The following is a 17078-nucleotide window of genomic DNA, read 5'->3' as shown; positions in this document are numbered from 1 at the left end:
CTGAATATTGGTGCGACTATGTGACCTATATAGCACATTAAACGAGTAATGCCTGTAAGAGCAAGCAATTTTAAGATAATTCGAAGATTTATCATTAACCTACGGAGGCTAAGAATCCCATGATTATCAACTAGCTATTACAAGCTGAGCAAATGAATTTCCTTTAAAATAGGTTTAAAACATAGGGAGGTTCTGACCGAGTGGGCATGCTCTGGAGCCTCTTTGCTCGTGAGATTAGAAAAACAGTCCTCTGGGCCGGATTTGAACCAGCGACCTATGGATAACTGTGAATCCTCCACTACAGTCCACCGCTCTACCAACTGAGCTACCAGAGGCTCTGCTTACTTTGTTATTCGTACTGATTGCTTTAGCTCCGTCCCTGTCTTTCGTTTCCACACACAGCTACTCAGCGCGGCCATATAGACGCACAGAAATGCAGCCATCGGCTGCAACTGCAAACATTGCCCAGATTAAGTTTTATAATGCTCGATCGTATCAATTAGGTTAAAAAATGCAAGTAGGAAGTGTCTGAATTATGTCAGAGTACTGCTAAGTGTATTTACGAGTCCCATGCTCCTGTCTGGTTCCATGGTGTAACGGTTAGCACTCTGGACTCTGAATCCAGCGATCCGAGTTCGAATCTCGGTGGAACCTTCGTTTAGTCTAAATTTTCTGTAATAAGCGTTTCTCGCCGAGGAAGTAGCAGTGATAGGCTCAGGGATTTAGTTCCTACGTTTGTGTAAATAACGAGACGTCTATGAAACGGCTGAATATTGGTGCGACTATGTGACCTATATAGCACATTAAACGAGTAATGCCTGTAAGAGCAAGCAATTTTAAGATAATTCGAAGATTTATCATTAACCTACGGAGGCTAAGAATCCCATGATTATCAACTAGCTATTACAAGCTGAGCAAATGAATTTCCTTTAAAATAGGTTTAAAACATAGGGAGGTTCTGACCGAGTGGGCATGCTCTGGAGCCTCTTTGCTCGTGAGATTAGAAAAACAGTCCTCTGGGCCGGATTTGAACCAGCGACCTATGGATAACTGTGAATCCTCCACTACAGTCCACCGCTCTACCAACTGAGCTACCAGAGGCTCTGCTTACTTTGTTATTCGTACTGATTGCTTTAGCTCCGTCCCTGTCTTTCGTTTCCACACACAGCTACTCAGCGCGGCCATATAGACGCACAGAAATGCAGCCATCGGCTGCAACTGCAAACATTGCCCAGATTAAGTTTTATAATGCTCGATCGTATCAATTAGGTTAAAAAATGCAAGTAGGAAGTGTCTGAATTATGTCAGAGTACTGCTAAGTGTATTTACGAGTCCCATGCTCCTGTCTGGTTCCATGGTGTAACGGTTAGCACTCTGGACTCTGAATCCAGCGATCCGAGTTCGAATCTCGGTGGAACCTTCGTTTAGTCTAAATTTTCTGTAATAAGCGTTTCTCGCCGAGGAAGTAGCAGTGATAGGCTCAGGGATTTAGTTCCTACGTTTGTGTAAATAACGAGACGTCTATGAAACGGCTGAATATTGGTGCGACTATGTGACCTATATAGCACATTAAACGAGTAATGCCTGTAAGAGCAAGCAATTTTAAGATAATTCGAAGATTTATCATTAACCTACGGAGGCTAAGAATCCCATGATTATCAACTAGCTATTACAAGCTGAGCAAATGAATTTCCTTTAAAATAGGTTTAAAACATAGGGAGGTTCTGACCGAGTGGGCATGCTCTGGAGCCTCTTTGCTCGTGAGATTAGAAAAACAGTCCTCTGGGCCGGATTTGAACCAGCGACCTATGGATAACTGTGAATCCTCCACTACAGTCCACCGCTCTACCAACTGAGCTACCAGAGGCTCTGCTTACTTTGTTATTCGTACTGATTGCTTTAGCTCCGTCCCTGTCTTTCGTTTCCACACACAGCTACTCAGCGCGGCCATATAGACGCACAGAAATGCAGCCATCGGCTGCAACTGCAAACATTGCCCAGATTAAGTTTTATAATGCTCGATCGTATCAATTAGGTTAAAAAATGCAAGTAGGAAGTGTCTGAATTATGTCAGAGTACTGCTAAGTGTATTTACGAGTCCCATGCTCCTGTCTGGTTCCATGGTGTAACGGTTAGCACTCTGGACTCTGAATCCAGCGATCCGAGTTCGAATCTCGGTGGAACCTTCGTTTAGTCTAAATTTTCTGTAATAAGCGTTTCTCGCCGAGGAAGTAGCAGTGATAGGCTCAGGGATTTAGTTCCTACGTTTGTGTAAATAACGAGACGTCTATGAAACGGCTGAATATTGGTGCGACTATGTGACCTATATAGCACATTAAACGAGTAATGCCTGTAAGAGCAAGCAATTTTAAGATAATTCGAAGATTTATCATTAACCTACGGAGGCTAAGAATCCCATGATTATCAACTAGCTATTACAAGCTGAGCAAATGAATTTCCTTTAAAATAGGTTTAAAACATAGGGAGGTTCTGACCGAGTGGGCATGCTCTGGAGCCTCTTTGCTCGTGAGATTAGAAAAACAGTCCTCTGGGCCGGATTTGAACCAGCGACCTATGGATAACTGTGAATCCTCCACTACAGTCCACCGCTCTACCAACTGAGCTACCAGAGGCTCTGCTTACTTTGTTATTCGTACTGATTGCTTTAGCTCCGTCCCTGTCTTTCGTTTCCACACACAGCTACTCAGCGCGGCCATATAGACGCACAGAAATGCAGCCATCGGCTGCAACTGCAAACATTGCCCAGATTAAGTTTTATAATGCTCGATCGTATCAATTAGGTTAAAAAATGCAAGTAGGAAGTGTCTGAATTATGTCAGAGTACTGCTAAGTGTATTTACGAGTCCCATGCTCCTGTCTGGTTCCATGGTGTAACGGTTAGCACTCTGGACTCTGAATCCAGCGATCCGAGTTCGAATCTCGGTGGAACCTTCGTTTAGTCTAAATTTTCTGTAATAAGCGTTTCTCGCCGAGGAAGTAGCAGTGATAGGCTCAGGGATTTAGTTCCTACGTTTGTGTAAATAACGAGACGTCTATGAAACGGCTGAATATTGGTGCGACTATGTGACCTATATAGCACATTAAACGAGTAATGCCTGTAAGAGCAAGCAATTTTAAGATAATTCGAAGATTTATCATTAACCTACGGAGGCTAAGAATCCCATGATTATCAACTAGCTATTACAAGCTGAGCAAATGAATTTCCTTTAAAATAGGTTTAAAACATAGGGAGGTTCTGACCGAGTGGGCATGCTCTGGAGCCTCTTTGCTCGTGAGATTAGAAAAACAGTCCTCTGGGCCGGATTTGAACCAGCGACCTATGGATAACTGTGAATCCTCCACTACAGTCCACCGCTCTACCAACTGAGCTACCAGAGGCTCAGCTTACTTTGTTATTCGTACTGATTGCTTTAGCTCCGTCCCTGTCTTTCGTTTCCACACACAGCTACTCAGCGCGGCCATATAGACGCACAGAAATGCAGCCATCGGCTGCAACTGCAAACATTGCCCAGATTAAGTTTTATAATGCTCGATCGTATCAATTAGGTTAAAAAATGCAAGTAGGAAGTGTCTGAATTATGTCAGAGTACTGCTAAGTGTATTTACGAGTCCCATGCTCCTGTCTGGTTCCATGGTGTAACGGTTAGCACTCTGGACTCTGAATCCAGCGATCCGAGTTCGAATCTCGGTGGAACCTTCGTTTAGTCTAAATTTTCTGTAATAAGCGTTTCTCGCCGAGGAAGTAGCAGTGATAGGCTCAGGGATTTAGTTCCTACGTTTGTGTAAATAACGAGACGTCTATGAAACGGCTGAATATTGGTGCGACTATGTGACCTATATAGCACATTAAACGAGTAATGCCTGTAAGAGCAAGCAATTTTAAGATAATTCGAAGATTTATCATTAACCTACGGAGGCTAAGAATCCCATGATTATCAACTAGCTATTACAAGCTGAGCAAATGAATTTCCTTTAAAATAGGTTTAAAACATAGGGAGGTTCTGACCGAGTGGGCATGCTCTGGAGCCTCTTTGCTCGTGAGATTAGAAAAACAGTCCTCTGGGCCGGATTTGAACCAGCGACCTATGGATAACTGTGAATCCTCCACTACAGTCCACCGCTCTACCAACTGAGCTACCAGAGGCTCTGCTTACTTTGTTATTCGTACTGATTGCTTTAGCTCCGTCCCTGTCTTTCGTTTCCACACACAGCTACTCAGCGCGGCCATATAGACGCACAGAAATGCAGCCATCGGCTGCAACTGCAAACATTGCCCAGATTAAGTTTTATAATGCTCGATCGTATCAATTAGGTTAAAAAATGCAAGTAGGAAGTGTCTGAATTATGTCAGAGTACTGCTAAGTGTATTTACGAGTCCCATGCTCCTGTCTGGTTCCATGGTGTAACGGTTAGCACTCTGGACTCTGAATCCAGCGATCCGAGTTCGAATCTCGGTGGAACCTTCGTTTAGTCTAAATTTTCTGTAATAAGCGTTTCTCGCCGAGGAAGTAGCAGTGATAGGCTCAGGGATTTAGTTCCTACGTTTGTGTAAATAACGAGACGTCTATGAAACGGCTGAATATTGGTGCGACTATGTGACCTATATAGCACATTAAACGAGTAATGCCTGTAAGAGCAAGCAATTTTAAGATAATTCGAAGATTTATCATTAACCTACGGAGGCTAAGAATCCCATGATTATCAACTAGCTATTACAAGCTGAGCAAATGAATTTCCTTTAAAATAGGTTTAAAACATAGGGAGGTTCTGACCGAGTGGGCATGCTCTGGAGCCTCTTTGCTCGTGAGATTAGAAAAACAGTCCTCTGGGCCGGATTTGAACCAGCGACCTATGGATAACTGTGAATCCTCCACTACAGTCCACCGCTCTACCAACTGAGCTACCAGAGGCTCTGCTTACTTTGTTATTCGTACTGATTGCTTTAGCTCCGTCCCTGTCTTTCGTTTCCACACACAGCTACTCAGCGCGGCCATATAGACGCACAGAAATGCAGCCATCGGCTGCAACTGCAAACATTGCCCAGATTAAGTTTTATAATGCTCGATCGTATCAATTAGGTTAAAAAATGCAAGTAGGAAGTGTCTGAATTATGTCAGAGTACTGCTAAGTGTATTTACGAGTCCCATGCTCCTGTCTGGTTCCATGGTGTAACGGTTAGCACTCTGGACTCTGAATCCAGCGATCCGAGTTCGAATCTCGGTGGAACCTTCGTTTAGTCTAAATTTTCTGTAATAAGCGTTTCTCGCCGAGGAAGTAGCAGTGATAGGCTCAGGGATTTAGTTCCTACGTTTGTGTAAATAACGAGACGTCTATGAAACGGCTGAATATTGGTGCGACTATGTGACCTATATAGCACATTAAACGAGTAATGCCTGTAAGAGCAAGCAATTTTAAGATAATTCGAAGATTTATCATTAACCTACGGAGGCTAAGAATCCCATGATTATCAACTAGCTATTACAAGCTGAGCAAATGAATTTCCTTTAAAATAGGTTTAAAACATAGGGAGGTTCTGACCGAGTGGGCATGCTCTGGAGCCTCTTTGCTCGTGAGATTAGAAAAACAGTCCTCTGGGCCGGATTTGAACCAGCGACCTATGGATAACTGTGAATCCTCCACTACAGTCCACCGCTCTACCAACTGAGCTACCAGAGGCTCTGCTTACTTTGTTATTCGTACTGATTGCTTTAGCTCCGTCCCTGTCTTTCGTTTCCACACACAGCTACTCAGCGCGGCCATATAGACGCACAGAAATGCAGCCATCGGCTGCAACTGCAAACATTGCCCAGATTAAGTTTTATAATGCTCGATCGTATCAATTAGGTTAAAAAATGCAAGTAGGAAGTGTCTGAATTATGTCAGAGTACTGCTAAGTGTATTTACGAGTCCCATGCTCCTGTCTGGTTCCATGGTGTAACGGTTAGCACTCTGGACTCTGAATCCAGCGATCCGAGTTCGAATCTCGGTGGAACCTTCGTTTAGTCTAAATTTTCTGTAATAAGCGTTTCTCGCCGAGGAAGTAGCAGTGATAGGCTCAGGGATTTAGTTCCTACGTTTGTGTAAATAACGAGACGTCTATGAAACGGCTGAATATTGGTGCGACTATGTGACCTATATAGCACATTAAACGAGTAATGCCTGTAAGAGCAAGCAATTTTAAGATAATTCGAAGATTTATCATTAACCTACGGAGGCTAAGAATCCCATGATTATCAACTAGCTATTACAAGCTGAGCAAATGAATTTCCTTTAAAATAGGTTTAAAACATAGGGAGGTTCTGACCGAGTGGGCATGCTCTGGAGCCTCTTTGCTCGTGAGATTAGAAAAACAGTCCTCTGGGCCGGATTTGAACCAGCGACCTATGGATAACTGTGAATCCTCCACTACAGTCCACCGCTCTACCAACTGAGCTACCAGAGGCTCTGCTTACTTTGTTATTCGTACTGATTGCTTTAGCTCCGTCCCTGTCTTTCGTTTCCACACACAGCTACTCAGCGCGGCCATATAGACGCACAGAAATGCAGCCATCGGCTGCAACTGCAAACATTGCCCAGATTAAGTTTTATAATGCTCGATCGTATCAATTAGGTTAAAAAATGCAAGTAGGAAGTGTCTGAATTATGTCAGAGTACTGCTAAGTGTATTTACGAGTCCCATGCTCCTGTCTGGTTCCATGGTGTAACCGTTAGCACTCTGGACTCTGAATCCAGCGATCCGAGTTCGAATCTCGGTGGAACCTTCGTTTAGTCTAAATTTTCTGTAATAAGCGTTTCTCGCCGAGGAAGTAGCAGTGATAGGCTCAGGGATTTAGTTCCTACGTTTGTGTAAATAACGAGACGTCTATGAAACGGCTGAATATTGGTGCGACTATGTGACCTATATAGCACATTAAACGAGTAATGCCTGTAAGAGCAAGCAATTTTAAGATAATTCGAAGATTTATCATTAACCTACGGAGGCTAAGAATCCCATGATTATCAACTAGCTATTACAAGCTGAGCAAATGAATTTCCTTTAAAATAGGTTTAAAACATAGGGAGGTTCTGACCGAGTGGGCATGCTCTGGAGCCTCTTTGCTCGTGAGATTAGAAAAACAGTCCTCTGGGCCGGATTTGAACCAGCGACCTATGGATAACTGTGAATCCTCCACTACAGTCCACCGCTCTACCAACTGAGCTACCAGAGGCTCTGCTTACTTTGTTATTCGTACTGATTGCTTTAGCTCCGTCCCTGTCTTTCGTTTCCACACACAGCTACTCAGCGCGGCCATATAGACGCACAGAAATGCAGCCATCGGCTGCAACTGCAAACATTGCCCAGATTAAGTTTTATAATGCTCGATCGTATCAATTAGGTTAAAAAATGCAAGTAGGAAGTGTCTGAATTATGTCAGAGTACTGCTAAGTGTATTTACGAGTCCCATGCTCCTGTCTGGTTCCATGGTGTAACGGTTAGCACTCTGGACTCTGAATCCAGCGATCCGAGTTCGAATCTCGGTGGAACCTTCGTTTAGTCTAAATTTTCTGTAATAAGCGTTTCTCGCCGAGGAAGTAGCAGTGATAGGCTCAGGGATTTAGTTCCTACGTTTGTGTAAATAACGAGACGTCTATGAAACGGCTGAATATTGGTGCGACTATGTGACCTATATAGCACATTAAACGAGTAATGCCTGTAAGAGCAAGCAATTTTAAGATAATTCGAAGATTTATCATTAACCTACGGAGGCTAAGAATCCCATGATTATCAACTAGCTATTACAAGCTGAGCAAATGAATTTCCTTTAAAATAGGTTTAAAACATAGGGAGGTTCTGACCGAGTGGGCATGCTCTGGAGCCTCTTTGCTCGTGAGATTAGAAAAACAGTCCTCTGGGCCGGATTTGAACCAGCGACCTATGGATAACTGTGAATCCTCCACTACAGTCCACCGCTCTACCAACTGAGCTACCAGAGGCTCTGCTTACTTTGTTATTCGTACTGATTGCTTTAGCTCCGTCCCTGTCTTTCGTTTCCACACACAGCTACTCAGCGCGGCCATATAGACGCACAGAAATGCAGCCATCGGCTGCAACTGCAAACATTGCCCAGATTAAGTTTTATAATGCTCGATCGTATCAATTAGGTTAAAAAATGCAAGTAGGAAGTGTCTGAATTATGTCAGAGTACTGCTAAGTGTATTTACGAGTCCCATGCTCCTGTCTGGTTCCATGGTGTAACGGTTAGCACTCTGGACTCTGAATCCAGCGATCCGAGTTCGAATCTCGGTGGAACCTTCGTTTAGTCTAAATTTTCTGTAATAAGCGTTTCTCGCCGAGGAAGTAGCAGTGATAGGCTCAGGGATTTAGTTCCTACGTTTGTGTAAATAACGAGACGTCTATGAAACGGCTGAATATTGGTGCGACTATGTGACCTATATAGCACATTAAACGAGTAATGCCTGTAAGAGCAAGCAATTTTAAGATAATTCGAAGATTTATCATTAACCTACGGAGGCTAAGAATCCCATGATTATCAACTAGCTATTACAAGCTGAGCAAATGAATTTCCTTTAAAATAGGTTTAAAACATAGGGAGGTTCTGACCGAGTGGGCATGCTCTGGAGCCTCTTTGCTCGTGAGATTAGAAAAACAGTCCTCTGGGCCGGATTTGAACCAGCGACCTATGGATAACTGTGAATCCTCCACTACAGTCCACCGCTCTACCAACTGAGCTACCAGAGGCTCTGCTTACTTTGTTATTCGTACTGATTGCTTTAGCTCCGTCCCTGTCTTTCGTTTCCACACACAGCTACTCAGCGCGGCCATATAGACGCACAGAAATGCAGCCATCGGCTGCAACTGCAAACATTGCCCAGATTAAGTTTTATAATGCTCGATCGTATCAATTAGGTTAAAAATTGCAAGTAGGAAGTGTCTGAATTATGTCAGAGTACTGCTAAGTGTATTTACGAGTCCCATGCTCCTGTCTGGTTCCATGGTGTAACGGTTAGCACTCTGGACTCTGAATCCAGCGATCCGAGTTCGAATCTCGGTGGAACCTTCGTTTAGTCTAAATTTTCTGTAATAAGCGTTTCTCGCCGAGGAAGTAGCAGTGATAGGCTCAGGGATTTAGTTCCTACGTTTGTGTAAATAACGAGACGTCTATGAAACGGCTGAATATTGGTGCGACTATGTGACCTATATAGCACATTAAACGAGTAATGCCTGTAAGAGCAAGCAATTTTAAGATAATTCGAAGATTTATCATTAACCTACGGAGGCTAAGAATCCCATGATTATCAACTAGCTATTACAAGCTGAGCAAATGAATTTCCTTTAAAATAGGTTTAAAACATAGGGAGGTTCTGACCGAGTGGGCATGCTCTGGAGCCTCTTTGCTCGTGAGATTAGAAAAACAGTCCTCTGGGCCGGATTTGAACCAGCGACCTATGGATAACTGTGAATCCTCCACTACAGTCCACCGCTCTACCAACTGAGCTACCAGAGGCTCTGCTTACTTTGTTATTCGTACTGATTGCTTTAGCTCCGTCCCTGTCTTTCGTTTCCACACACAGCTACTCAGCGCGGCCATATAGACGCACAGAAATGCAGCCATCGGCTGCAACTGCAAACATTGCCCAGATTAAGTTTTATAATGCTCGATCGTATCAATTAGGTTAAAAAATGCAAGTAGGAAGTGTCTGAATTATGTCAGAGTACTGCTAAGTGTATTTACGAGTCCCATGCTCCTGTCTGGTTCCATGGTGTAACGGTTAGCACTCTGGACTCTGAATCCAGCGATCCGAGTTCGAATCTCGGTGGAACCTTCGTTTAGTCTAAATTTTCTGTAATAAGCGTTTCTCGCCGAGGAAGTAGCAGTGATAGGCTCAGGGATTTAGTTCCTACGTTTGTGTAAATAACGAGACGTCTATGAAACGGCTGAATATTGGTGCGACTATGTGACCTATATAGCACATTAAACGAGTAATGCCTGTAAGAGCAAGCAATTTTAAGATAATTCGAAGATTTATCATTAACCTACGGAGGCTAAGAATCCCATGATTATCAACTAGCTATTACAAGCTGAGCAAATGAATTTCCTTTAAAATAGGTTTAAAACATAGGGAGGTTCTGACCGAGTGGGCATGCTCTGGAGCCTCTTTGCTCGTGAGATTAGAAAAACAGTCCTCTGGGCCGGATTTGAACCAGCGACCTATGGATAACTGTGAATCCTCCACTACAGTCCACCGCTCTACCAACTGAGCTACCAGAGGCTCTGCTTACTTTGTTATTCGTACTGATTGCTTTAGCTCCGTCCCTGTCTTTCGTTTCCACACACAGCTACTCAGCGCGGCCATATAGACGCACAGAAATGCAGCCATCGGCTGCAACTGCAAACATTGCCCAGATTAAGTTTTATAATGCTCGATCGTATCAATTAGGTTAAAAAATGCAAGTAGGAAGTGTCTGAATTATGTCAGAGTACTGCTAAGTGTATTTACGAGTCCCATGCTCCTGTCTGGTTCCATGGTGTAACGGTTAGCACTCTGGACTCTGAATCCAGCGATCCGAGTTCGAATCTCGGTGGAACCTTCGTTTAGTCTAAATTTTCTGTAATAAGCGTTTCTCGCCGAGGAAGTAGCAGTGATAGGCTCAGGGATTTAGTTCCTACGTTTGTGTAAATAACGAGACGTCTATGAAACGGCTGAATATTGGTGCGACTATGTGACCTATATAGCACATTAAACGAGTAATGCCTGTAAGAGCAAGCAATTTTAAGATAATTCGAAGATTTATCATTAACCTACGGAGGCTAAGAATCCCATGATTATCAACTAGCTATTACAAGCTGAGCAAATGAATTTCCTTTAAAATAGGTTTAAAACATAGGGAGGTTCTGACCGAGTGGGCATGCTCTGGAGCCTCTTTGCTCGTGAGATTAGAAAAACAGTCCTCTGGGCCGGATTTGAACCAGCGACCTATGGATAACTGTGAATCCTCCACTACAGTCCACCGCTCTACCAACTGAGCTACCAGAGGCTCTGCTTACTTTGTTATTCGTACTGATTGCTTTAGCTCCGTCCCTGTCTTTCGTTTCCACACACAGCTACTCAGCGCGGCCATATAGACGCACAGAAATGCAGCCATCGGCTGCAACTGCAAACATTGCCCAGATTAAGTTTTATAATGCTCGATCGTATCAATTAGGTTAAAAAATGCAAGTAGGAAGTGTCTGAATTATGTCAGAGTACTGCTAAGTGTATTTACGAGTCCCATGCTCCTGTCTGGTTCCATGGTGTAACGGTTAGCACTCTGGACTCTGAATCCAGCGATCCGAGTTCGAATCTCGGTGGAACCTTCGTTTAGTCTAAATTTTCTGTAATAAGCGTTTCTCGCCGAGGAAGTAGCAGTGATAGGCTCAGGGATTTAGTTCCTACGTTTGTGTAAATAACGAGACGTCTATGAAACGGCTGAATATTGGTGCGACTATGTGACCTATATAGCACATTAAACGAGTAATGCCTGTAAGAGCAAGCAATTTTAAGATAATTCGAAGATTTATCATTAACCTACGGAGGCTAAGAATCCCATGATTATCAACTAGCTATTACAAGCTGAGCAAATGAATTTCCTTTAAAATAGGTTTAAAACATAGGGAGGTTCCGACCGAGTGGGCATGCTCTGGAGCCTCTTTGCTCGTGAGATTAGAAAAACAGTCCTCTGGGCCGGATTTGAACCAGCGACCTATGGATAACTGTGAATCCTCCACTACAGTCCACCGCTCTACCAACTGAGCTACCAGAGGCTCTGCTTACTTTGTTATTCGTACTGATTGCTTTAGCTCCGTCCCTGTCTTTCGTTTCCACACACAGCTACTCAGCGCGGCCATATAGACGCACAGAAATGCAGCCATCGGCTGCAACTGCAAACATTGCCCAGATTAAGTTTTATAATGCTCGATCGTATCAATTAGGTTAAAAAATGCAAGTAGGAAGTGTCTGAATTATGTCAGAGTACTGCTAAGTGTATTTACGAGTCCCATGCTCCTGTCTGGTTCCGTGGTGTAACGGTTAGCACTCTGGACTCTGAATCCAGCGATCCGAGTTCGAATCTCGGTGGAACCTTCGTTTAGTCTAAATTTTCTGTAATAAGCGTTTCTCGCCGAGGAAGTAGCAGTGATAGGCTCAGGGATTTAGTTCCTACGTTTGTGTAAATAACGAGACGTCTATGAAACGGCTGAATATTGGTGCGACTATGTGACCTATATAGCACATTAAACGAGTAATGCCTGTAAGAGCAAGCAATTTTAAGATAATTCGAAGATTTATCATTAACCTACGGAGGCTAAGAATCCCATGATTATCAACTAGCTATTACAAGCTGAGCAAATGAATTTCCTTTAAAATAGGTTTAAAACATAGGGAGGTTCTGACCGAGTGGGCATGCTCTGGAGCCTCTTTGCTCGTGAGATTAGAAAAACAGTCCTCTGGGCCGGATTTGAACCAGCGACCTATGGATAACTGTGAGTCCTCCACTACAGTCCACCGCTCTACCAACTGAGCTACCAGAGGCTCTGCTTACTTTGTTATTCGTACTGATTGCTTTAGCTCCGTCCCTGTCTTTCGTTTCCACACACAGCTACTCAGCGCGGCCATATAGACGCACAGAAATGCAGCCATCGGCTGCAACTGCAAACATTGCCCAGATTAAGTTTTATAATGCTCGATCGTATCAATTAGGTTAAAAAATGCAAGTAGGAAGTGTCTGAATTATGTCAGAGTACTGCTAAGTGTATTTACGAGTCCCATGCTCCTGTCTGGTTCCATGGTGTAACGGTTAGCACTCTGGACTCTGAATCCAGCGATCCGAGTTCGAATCTCGGTGGAACCTTCGTTTAGTCTAAATTTTCTGTAATAAGCGTTTCTCGCCGAGGAAGTAGCAGTGATAGGCTCAGGGATTTAGTTCCTACGTTTGTGTAAATAACGAGACGTCTATGAAACGGCTGAATATTGGTGCGACTATGTGACCTATATAGCACATTAAACGAGTAATGCCTGTAAGAGCAAGCAATTTTAAGATAATTCGAAGATTTATCATTAACCTACGGAGGCTAAGAATCCCATGATTATCAACTAGCTATTACAAGCTGAGCAAATGAATTTCCTTTAAAATAGGTTTAAAACATAGGGAGGTTCTGACCGAGTGGGCATGCTCTGGAGCCTCTTTGCTCGTGAGATTAGAAAAACAGTCCTCTGGGCCGGATTTGAACCAGCGACCTATGGATAACTGTGAATCCTCCACTACAGTCCACCGCTCTACCAACTGAGCTACCAGAGGCTCTGCTTACTTTGTTATTCGTACTGATTGCTTTAGCTCCGTCCCTGTCTTTCGTTTCCACACACAGCTACTCAGCGCGGCCATATAGACGCACAGAAATGCAGCCATCGGCTGCAACTGCAAACATTGCCCAGATTAAGTTTTATAATGCTCGATCGTATCAATTAGGTTAAAAAATGCAAGTAGGAAGTGTCTGAATTATGTCAGAGTACTGCTAAGTGTATTTACGAGTCCCATGCTCCTGTCTGGTTCCATGGTGTAACGGTTAGCACTCTGGACTCTGAATCCAGCGATCCGAGTTCGAATCTCGGTGGAACCTTCGTTTAGTCTAAATTTTCTGTAATAAGCGTTTCTCGCCGAGGAAGTAGCAGTGATAGGCTCAGGGATTTAGTTCCTACGTTTGTGTAAATAACGAGACGTCTATGAAACGGCTGAATATTGGTGCGACTATGTGACCTATATAGCACATTAAACGAGTAATGCCTGTAAGAGCAAGCAATTTTAAGATAATTCGAAGATTTATCATTAACCTACGGAGGCTAAGAATCCCATGATTATCAACTAGCTATTACAAGCTGAGCAAATGAATTTCCTTTAAAATAGGTTTAAAACATAGGGAGGTTCTGACCGAGTGGGCATGCTCTGGAGCCTCTTTGCTCGTGAGATTAGAAAAACAGTCCTCTGGGCCGGATTTGAACCAGCGACCTATGGATAACTGTGAATCCTCCACTACAGTCCACCGCTCTACCAACTGAGCTACCAGAGGCTCTGCTTACTTTGTTATTCGTACTGATTGCTTTAGCTCCGTCCCTGTCTTTCGTTTCCACACACAGCTACTCAGCGCGGCCATATAGACGCACAGAAATGCAGCCATCGGCTGCAACTGCAAACATTGCCCAGATTAAGTTTTATAATGCTCGATCGTATCAATTAGGTTAAAAAATGCAAGTAGGAAGTGTCTGAATTATGTCAGAGTACTGCTAAGTGTATTTACGAGTCCCATGCTCCTGTCTGGTTCCATGGTGTAACGGTTAGCACTCTGGACTCTGAATCCAGCGATCCGAGTTCGAATCTCGGTGGAACCTTCGTTTAGTCTAAATTTTCTGTAATAAGCGTTTCTCGCCGAGGAAGTAGCAGTGATAGGCTCAGGGATTTAGTTCCTACGTTTGTGTAAATAACGAGACGTCTATGAAACGGCTGAATATTGGTGCGACTATGTGACCTATATAGCACATTAAACGAGTAATGCCTGTAAGAGCAAGCAATTTTAAGATAATTCGAAGATTTATCATTAACCTACGGAGGCTAAGAATCCCATGATTATCAACTAGCTATTACAAGCTGAGCAAATGAATTTCCTTTAAAATAGGTTTAAAACATAGGGAGGTTCTGACCGAGTGGGCATGCTCTGGAGCCTCTTTGCTCGTGAGATTAGAAAAACAGTCCTCTGGGCCGGATTTGAACCAGCGACCTATGGATAACTGTGAATCCTCCACTACAGTCCACCGCTCTACCAACTGAGCTACCAGAGGCTCTGCTTACTTTGTTATTCGTACTGATTGCTTTAGCTCCGTCCCTGTCTTTCGTTTCCACACACAGCTACTCAGCGCGGCCATATAGACGCACAGAAATGCAGCCATCGGCTGCAACTGCAAACATTGCCCAGATTAAGTTTTATAATGCTCGATCGTATCAATTAGGTTAAAAAATGCAAGTAGGAAGTGTCTGAATTATGTCAGAGTACTGCTAAGTGTATTTACGAGTCCCATGCTCCTGTCTGGTTCCATGGTGTAACGGTTAGCACTCTGGACTCTGAATCCAGCGATCCGAGTTCGAATCTCGGTGGAACCTTCGTTTAGTCTAAATTTTCTGTAATAAGCGTTTCTCGCCGAGGAAGTAGCAGTGATAGGCTCAGGGATTTAGTTCCTACGTTTGTGTAAATAACGAGACGTCTATGAAACGGCTGAATATTGGTGCGACTATGTGACCTATATAGCACATTAAACGAGTAATGCCTGTAAGAGCAAGCAATTTTAAGATAATTCGAAGATTTATCATTAACCTACGGAGGCTAAGAATCCCATGATTATCAACTAGCTATTACAAGCTGAGCAAATGAATTTCCTTTAAAATAGGTTTAAAACATAGGGAGGTTCTGACCGAGTGGGCATGCTCTGGAGCCTCTTTGCTCGTGAGATTAGAAAAACAGTCCTCTGGGCCGGATTTGAACCAGCGACCTATGGATAACTGTGAATCCTCCACTACAGTCCACCGCTCTACCAACTGAGCTACCAGAGGCTCTGCTTACTTTGTTATTCGTACTGATTGCTTTAGCTCCGTCCCTGTCTTTCGTTTCCACACACAGCTACTCAGCGCGGCCATATAGACGCACAGAAATGCAGCCATCGGCTGCAACTGCAAACATTGCCCAGATTAAGTTTTATAATGCTCGATCGTATCAATTAGGTTAAAAAATGCAAGTAGGAAGTGTCTGAATTATGTCAGAGTACTGCTAAGTGTATTTACGAGTCCCATGCTCCTGTCTGGTTCCATGGTGTAACGGTTAGCACTCTGGACTCTGAATCCAGCGATCCGAGTTCGAATCTCGGTGGAACCTTCGTTTAGTCTAAATTTTCTGTAATAAGCGTTTCTCGCCGAGGAAGTAGCAGTGATAGGCTCAGGGATTTAGTTCCTACGTTTGTGTAAATAACGAGACGTCTATGAAACGGCTGAATATTGGTGCGACTATGTGACCTATATAGCACATTAAACGAGTAATGCCTGTAAGAGCAAGCAATTTTAAGATAATTCGAAGATTTATCATTAACCTACGGAGGCTAAGAATCCCATGATTATCAACTAGCTATTACAAGCTGAGCAAATGAATTTCCTTTAAAATAGGTTTAAAACATAGGGAGGTTCTGACCGAGTGGGCATGCTCTGGAGCCTCTTTGCTCGTGAGATTAGAAAAACAGTCCTCTGGGCCGGATTTGAACCAGCGACCTATGGATAACTGTGAATCCTCCACTACAGTCCACCGCTCTACCAACTGAGCTACCAGAGGCTCTGCTTACTTTGTTATTCGTACTGATTGCTTTAGCTCCGTCCCTGTCTTTCGTTTCCACACACAGCTACTCAGCGCGGCCATATAGACGCACAGAAATGCAGCCATCGGCTGCAACTGCAAACATTGCCCAGATTAAGTTTTATAATGCTCGATCGTATCAATTAGGTTAAAAAATGCAAGTAGGAAGTGTCTGAATTATGTCAGAGTACTGCTAAGTGTATTTACGAGTCCCATGCTCCTGTCTGGTTCCATGGTGTAACGGTTAGCACTCTGGACTCTGAATCCAGCGATCCGAGTTCGAATCTCGGTGGAACCTTCGTTTAGTCTAAATTTTCTGTAATAAGCGTTTCTCGCCGAGGAAGTAGCAGTGATAGGCTCAGGGATTTAGTTCCTACGTTTGTGTAAATAACGAGACGTCTATGAAACGGCTGAATATTGGTGCGACTATGTGACCTATATAGCACATTAAACGAGTAATGCCTGTAAGAGCAAGCAATTTTAAGATAATTCGAAGATTTATCATTAACCTACGGAGGCTAAGAATCCCATGATTATCAACTAGCTATTACAAGCTGAGCAAATGAATTTCCTTTAAAATAGGTTTAAAACATAGGGAGGTTCTGACCGAGTGGGCATGCTCTGGAGCCTCTTTGC

The 17078-nt window shown here is 43.4% G+C and overlaps 44 non-coding genes across 44 annotated transcripts; 22 read left to right on the top strand and 22 right to left on the bottom strand.

The window, feature by feature from the left end:
* Window positions 1-246: 246 nt before the first annotated feature.
* Trnay-gua (transfer RNA tyrosine (anticodon GUA)) lies at window positions 247-335 on the bottom strand. The gene is given in 2 exon segments: window positions 247-282; window positions 299-335. It is a non-coding gene; the product is annotated as a tRNA-Tyr (tRNA).
* Window positions 336-582: 247 nt separating this feature from the next.
* Window positions 583-654, top strand: Trnaq-cug (transfer RNA glutamine (anticodon CUG)). The gene has a single exon. It is a non-coding gene; the product is annotated as a tRNA-Gln (tRNA).
* Window positions 655-1012: 358 nt separating this feature from the next.
* Trnay-gua (transfer RNA tyrosine (anticodon GUA)) lies at window positions 1013-1101 on the bottom strand. Its single transcript is given in 2 exon segments — window positions 1013-1048; window positions 1065-1101. It is a non-coding gene; the product is annotated as a tRNA-Tyr (tRNA).
* Window positions 1102-1348: 247 nt separating this feature from the next.
* Window positions 1349-1420, top strand: Trnaq-cug (transfer RNA glutamine (anticodon CUG)). The gene has a single exon. It is a non-coding gene; the product is annotated as a tRNA-Gln (tRNA).
* Window positions 1421-1778: 358 nt separating this feature from the next.
* Trnay-gua (transfer RNA tyrosine (anticodon GUA)) lies at window positions 1779-1867 on the bottom strand. The gene is given in 2 exon segments: window positions 1779-1814; window positions 1831-1867. It is a non-coding gene; the product is annotated as a tRNA-Tyr (tRNA).
* Window positions 1868-2114: 247 nt separating this feature from the next.
* On the top strand, window positions 2115-2186 carry Trnaq-cug (transfer RNA glutamine (anticodon CUG)). The gene has a single exon. It is a non-coding gene; the product is annotated as a tRNA-Gln (tRNA).
* Window positions 2187-2544: 358 nt separating this feature from the next.
* On the bottom strand, window positions 2545-2633 carry Trnay-gua (transfer RNA tyrosine (anticodon GUA)). The gene is given in 2 exon segments: window positions 2545-2580; window positions 2597-2633. It is a non-coding gene; the product is annotated as a tRNA-Tyr (tRNA).
* A 247-nt stretch (window positions 2634-2880) lies between these two features.
* On the top strand, window positions 2881-2952 carry Trnaq-cug (transfer RNA glutamine (anticodon CUG)). The gene has a single exon. It is a non-coding gene; the product is annotated as a tRNA-Gln (tRNA).
* Window positions 2953-3310: 358 nt separating this feature from the next.
* Window positions 3311-3399, bottom strand: Trnay-gua (transfer RNA tyrosine (anticodon GUA)). Its single transcript is given in 2 exon segments — window positions 3311-3346; window positions 3363-3399. It is a non-coding gene; the product is annotated as a tRNA-Tyr (tRNA).
* A 247-nt stretch (window positions 3400-3646) lies between these two features.
* On the top strand, window positions 3647-3718 carry Trnaq-cug (transfer RNA glutamine (anticodon CUG)). Its single transcript has one exon. It is a non-coding gene; the product is annotated as a tRNA-Gln (tRNA).
* A 358-nt stretch (window positions 3719-4076) lies between these two features.
* On the bottom strand, window positions 4077-4165 carry Trnay-gua (transfer RNA tyrosine (anticodon GUA)). The gene is given in 2 exon segments: window positions 4077-4112; window positions 4129-4165. It is a non-coding gene; the product is annotated as a tRNA-Tyr (tRNA).
* Window positions 4166-4412: 247 nt separating this feature from the next.
* Trnaq-cug (transfer RNA glutamine (anticodon CUG)) lies at window positions 4413-4484 on the top strand. The gene has a single exon. It is a non-coding gene; the product is annotated as a tRNA-Gln (tRNA).
* A 358-nt stretch (window positions 4485-4842) lies between these two features.
* Trnay-gua (transfer RNA tyrosine (anticodon GUA)) lies at window positions 4843-4931 on the bottom strand. Its single transcript is given in 2 exon segments — window positions 4843-4878; window positions 4895-4931. It is a non-coding gene; the product is annotated as a tRNA-Tyr (tRNA).
* A 247-nt stretch (window positions 4932-5178) lies between these two features.
* On the top strand, window positions 5179-5250 carry Trnaq-cug (transfer RNA glutamine (anticodon CUG)). The gene has a single exon. It is a non-coding gene; the product is annotated as a tRNA-Gln (tRNA).
* A 358-nt stretch (window positions 5251-5608) lies between these two features.
* Trnay-gua (transfer RNA tyrosine (anticodon GUA)) lies at window positions 5609-5697 on the bottom strand. Its single transcript is given in 2 exon segments — window positions 5609-5644; window positions 5661-5697. It is a non-coding gene; the product is annotated as a tRNA-Tyr (tRNA).
* Window positions 5698-5944: 247 nt separating this feature from the next.
* On the top strand, window positions 5945-6016 carry Trnaq-cug (transfer RNA glutamine (anticodon CUG)). Its single transcript has one exon. It is a non-coding gene; the product is annotated as a tRNA-Gln (tRNA).
* A 358-nt stretch (window positions 6017-6374) lies between these two features.
* On the bottom strand, window positions 6375-6463 carry Trnay-gua (transfer RNA tyrosine (anticodon GUA)). Its single transcript is given in 2 exon segments — window positions 6375-6410; window positions 6427-6463. It is a non-coding gene; the product is annotated as a tRNA-Tyr (tRNA).
* Window positions 6464-6710: 247 nt separating this feature from the next.
* Trnaq-cug (transfer RNA glutamine (anticodon CUG)) lies at window positions 6711-6782 on the top strand. Its single transcript has one exon. It is a non-coding gene; the product is annotated as a tRNA-Gln (tRNA).
* Window positions 6783-7140: 358 nt separating this feature from the next.
* Trnay-gua (transfer RNA tyrosine (anticodon GUA)) lies at window positions 7141-7229 on the bottom strand. The gene is given in 2 exon segments: window positions 7141-7176; window positions 7193-7229. It is a non-coding gene; the product is annotated as a tRNA-Tyr (tRNA).
* Window positions 7230-7476: 247 nt separating this feature from the next.
* Trnaq-cug (transfer RNA glutamine (anticodon CUG)) lies at window positions 7477-7548 on the top strand. The gene has a single exon. It is a non-coding gene; the product is annotated as a tRNA-Gln (tRNA).
* A 358-nt stretch (window positions 7549-7906) lies between these two features.
* Window positions 7907-7995, bottom strand: Trnay-gua (transfer RNA tyrosine (anticodon GUA)). The gene is given in 2 exon segments: window positions 7907-7942; window positions 7959-7995. It is a non-coding gene; the product is annotated as a tRNA-Tyr (tRNA).
* Window positions 7996-8242: 247 nt separating this feature from the next.
* On the top strand, window positions 8243-8314 carry Trnaq-cug (transfer RNA glutamine (anticodon CUG)). The gene has a single exon. It is a non-coding gene; the product is annotated as a tRNA-Gln (tRNA).
* A 358-nt stretch (window positions 8315-8672) lies between these two features.
* Window positions 8673-8761, bottom strand: Trnay-gua (transfer RNA tyrosine (anticodon GUA)). Its single transcript is given in 2 exon segments — window positions 8673-8708; window positions 8725-8761. It is a non-coding gene; the product is annotated as a tRNA-Tyr (tRNA).
* A 247-nt stretch (window positions 8762-9008) lies between these two features.
* Window positions 9009-9080, top strand: Trnaq-cug (transfer RNA glutamine (anticodon CUG)). The gene has a single exon. It is a non-coding gene; the product is annotated as a tRNA-Gln (tRNA).
* A 358-nt stretch (window positions 9081-9438) lies between these two features.
* On the bottom strand, window positions 9439-9527 carry Trnay-gua (transfer RNA tyrosine (anticodon GUA)). Its single transcript is given in 2 exon segments — window positions 9439-9474; window positions 9491-9527. It is a non-coding gene; the product is annotated as a tRNA-Tyr (tRNA).
* A 247-nt stretch (window positions 9528-9774) lies between these two features.
* On the top strand, window positions 9775-9846 carry Trnaq-cug (transfer RNA glutamine (anticodon CUG)). The gene has a single exon. It is a non-coding gene; the product is annotated as a tRNA-Gln (tRNA).
* A 358-nt stretch (window positions 9847-10204) lies between these two features.
* On the bottom strand, window positions 10205-10293 carry Trnay-gua (transfer RNA tyrosine (anticodon GUA)). The gene is given in 2 exon segments: window positions 10205-10240; window positions 10257-10293. It is a non-coding gene; the product is annotated as a tRNA-Tyr (tRNA).
* A 247-nt stretch (window positions 10294-10540) lies between these two features.
* Window positions 10541-10612, top strand: Trnaq-cug (transfer RNA glutamine (anticodon CUG)). The gene has a single exon. It is a non-coding gene; the product is annotated as a tRNA-Gln (tRNA).
* A 358-nt stretch (window positions 10613-10970) lies between these two features.
* On the bottom strand, window positions 10971-11059 carry Trnay-gua (transfer RNA tyrosine (anticodon GUA)). The gene is given in 2 exon segments: window positions 10971-11006; window positions 11023-11059. It is a non-coding gene; the product is annotated as a tRNA-Tyr (tRNA).
* Window positions 11060-11306: 247 nt separating this feature from the next.
* On the top strand, window positions 11307-11378 carry Trnaq-cug (transfer RNA glutamine (anticodon CUG)). Its single transcript has one exon. It is a non-coding gene; the product is annotated as a tRNA-Gln (tRNA).
* A 358-nt stretch (window positions 11379-11736) lies between these two features.
* Window positions 11737-11825, bottom strand: Trnay-gua (transfer RNA tyrosine (anticodon GUA)). The gene is given in 2 exon segments: window positions 11737-11772; window positions 11789-11825. It is a non-coding gene; the product is annotated as a tRNA-Tyr (tRNA).
* Window positions 11826-12072: 247 nt separating this feature from the next.
* Trnaq-cug (transfer RNA glutamine (anticodon CUG)) lies at window positions 12073-12144 on the top strand. The gene has a single exon. It is a non-coding gene; the product is annotated as a tRNA-Gln (tRNA).
* Window positions 12145-12502: 358 nt separating this feature from the next.
* Trnay-gua (transfer RNA tyrosine (anticodon GUA)) lies at window positions 12503-12591 on the bottom strand. Its single transcript is given in 2 exon segments — window positions 12503-12538; window positions 12555-12591. It is a non-coding gene; the product is annotated as a tRNA-Tyr (tRNA).
* Window positions 12592-12838: 247 nt separating this feature from the next.
* On the top strand, window positions 12839-12910 carry Trnaq-cug (transfer RNA glutamine (anticodon CUG)). The gene has a single exon. It is a non-coding gene; the product is annotated as a tRNA-Gln (tRNA).
* A 358-nt stretch (window positions 12911-13268) lies between these two features.
* Trnay-gua (transfer RNA tyrosine (anticodon GUA)) lies at window positions 13269-13357 on the bottom strand. The gene is given in 2 exon segments: window positions 13269-13304; window positions 13321-13357. It is a non-coding gene; the product is annotated as a tRNA-Tyr (tRNA).
* Window positions 13358-13604: 247 nt separating this feature from the next.
* Window positions 13605-13676, top strand: Trnaq-cug (transfer RNA glutamine (anticodon CUG)). The gene has a single exon. It is a non-coding gene; the product is annotated as a tRNA-Gln (tRNA).
* A 358-nt stretch (window positions 13677-14034) lies between these two features.
* On the bottom strand, window positions 14035-14123 carry Trnay-gua (transfer RNA tyrosine (anticodon GUA)). The gene is given in 2 exon segments: window positions 14035-14070; window positions 14087-14123. It is a non-coding gene; the product is annotated as a tRNA-Tyr (tRNA).
* Window positions 14124-14370: 247 nt separating this feature from the next.
* Trnaq-cug (transfer RNA glutamine (anticodon CUG)) lies at window positions 14371-14442 on the top strand. Its single transcript has one exon. It is a non-coding gene; the product is annotated as a tRNA-Gln (tRNA).
* A 358-nt stretch (window positions 14443-14800) lies between these two features.
* Trnay-gua (transfer RNA tyrosine (anticodon GUA)) lies at window positions 14801-14889 on the bottom strand. The gene is given in 2 exon segments: window positions 14801-14836; window positions 14853-14889. It is a non-coding gene; the product is annotated as a tRNA-Tyr (tRNA).
* A 247-nt stretch (window positions 14890-15136) lies between these two features.
* Trnaq-cug (transfer RNA glutamine (anticodon CUG)) lies at window positions 15137-15208 on the top strand. The gene has a single exon. It is a non-coding gene; the product is annotated as a tRNA-Gln (tRNA).
* Window positions 15209-15566: 358 nt separating this feature from the next.
* Window positions 15567-15655, bottom strand: Trnay-gua (transfer RNA tyrosine (anticodon GUA)). The gene is given in 2 exon segments: window positions 15567-15602; window positions 15619-15655. It is a non-coding gene; the product is annotated as a tRNA-Tyr (tRNA).
* A 247-nt stretch (window positions 15656-15902) lies between these two features.
* Window positions 15903-15974, top strand: Trnaq-cug (transfer RNA glutamine (anticodon CUG)). The gene has a single exon. It is a non-coding gene; the product is annotated as a tRNA-Gln (tRNA).
* Window positions 15975-16332: 358 nt separating this feature from the next.
* Window positions 16333-16421, bottom strand: Trnay-gua (transfer RNA tyrosine (anticodon GUA)). The gene is given in 2 exon segments: window positions 16333-16368; window positions 16385-16421. It is a non-coding gene; the product is annotated as a tRNA-Tyr (tRNA).
* A 247-nt stretch (window positions 16422-16668) lies between these two features.
* On the top strand, window positions 16669-16740 carry Trnaq-cug (transfer RNA glutamine (anticodon CUG)). The gene has a single exon. It is a non-coding gene; the product is annotated as a tRNA-Gln (tRNA).
* Window positions 16741-17078: the final 338 nt, after the last annotated feature.

The sequence above is a fragment of the Schistocerca cancellata genome, unplaced genomic scaffold, assembly GCF_023864275.1.
Source record: "Schistocerca cancellata isolate TAMUIC-IGC-003103 unplaced genomic scaffold, iqSchCanc2.1 HiC_scaffold_639, whole genome shotgun sequence".
Taxonomy (NCBI): domain Eukaryota; kingdom Metazoa; phylum Arthropoda; class Insecta; order Orthoptera; family Acrididae; genus Schistocerca; species Schistocerca cancellata.
Note: the sequence above shows the minus strand (reverse complement) of the source record. Positions and strands in the feature narration are given on the sequence as shown.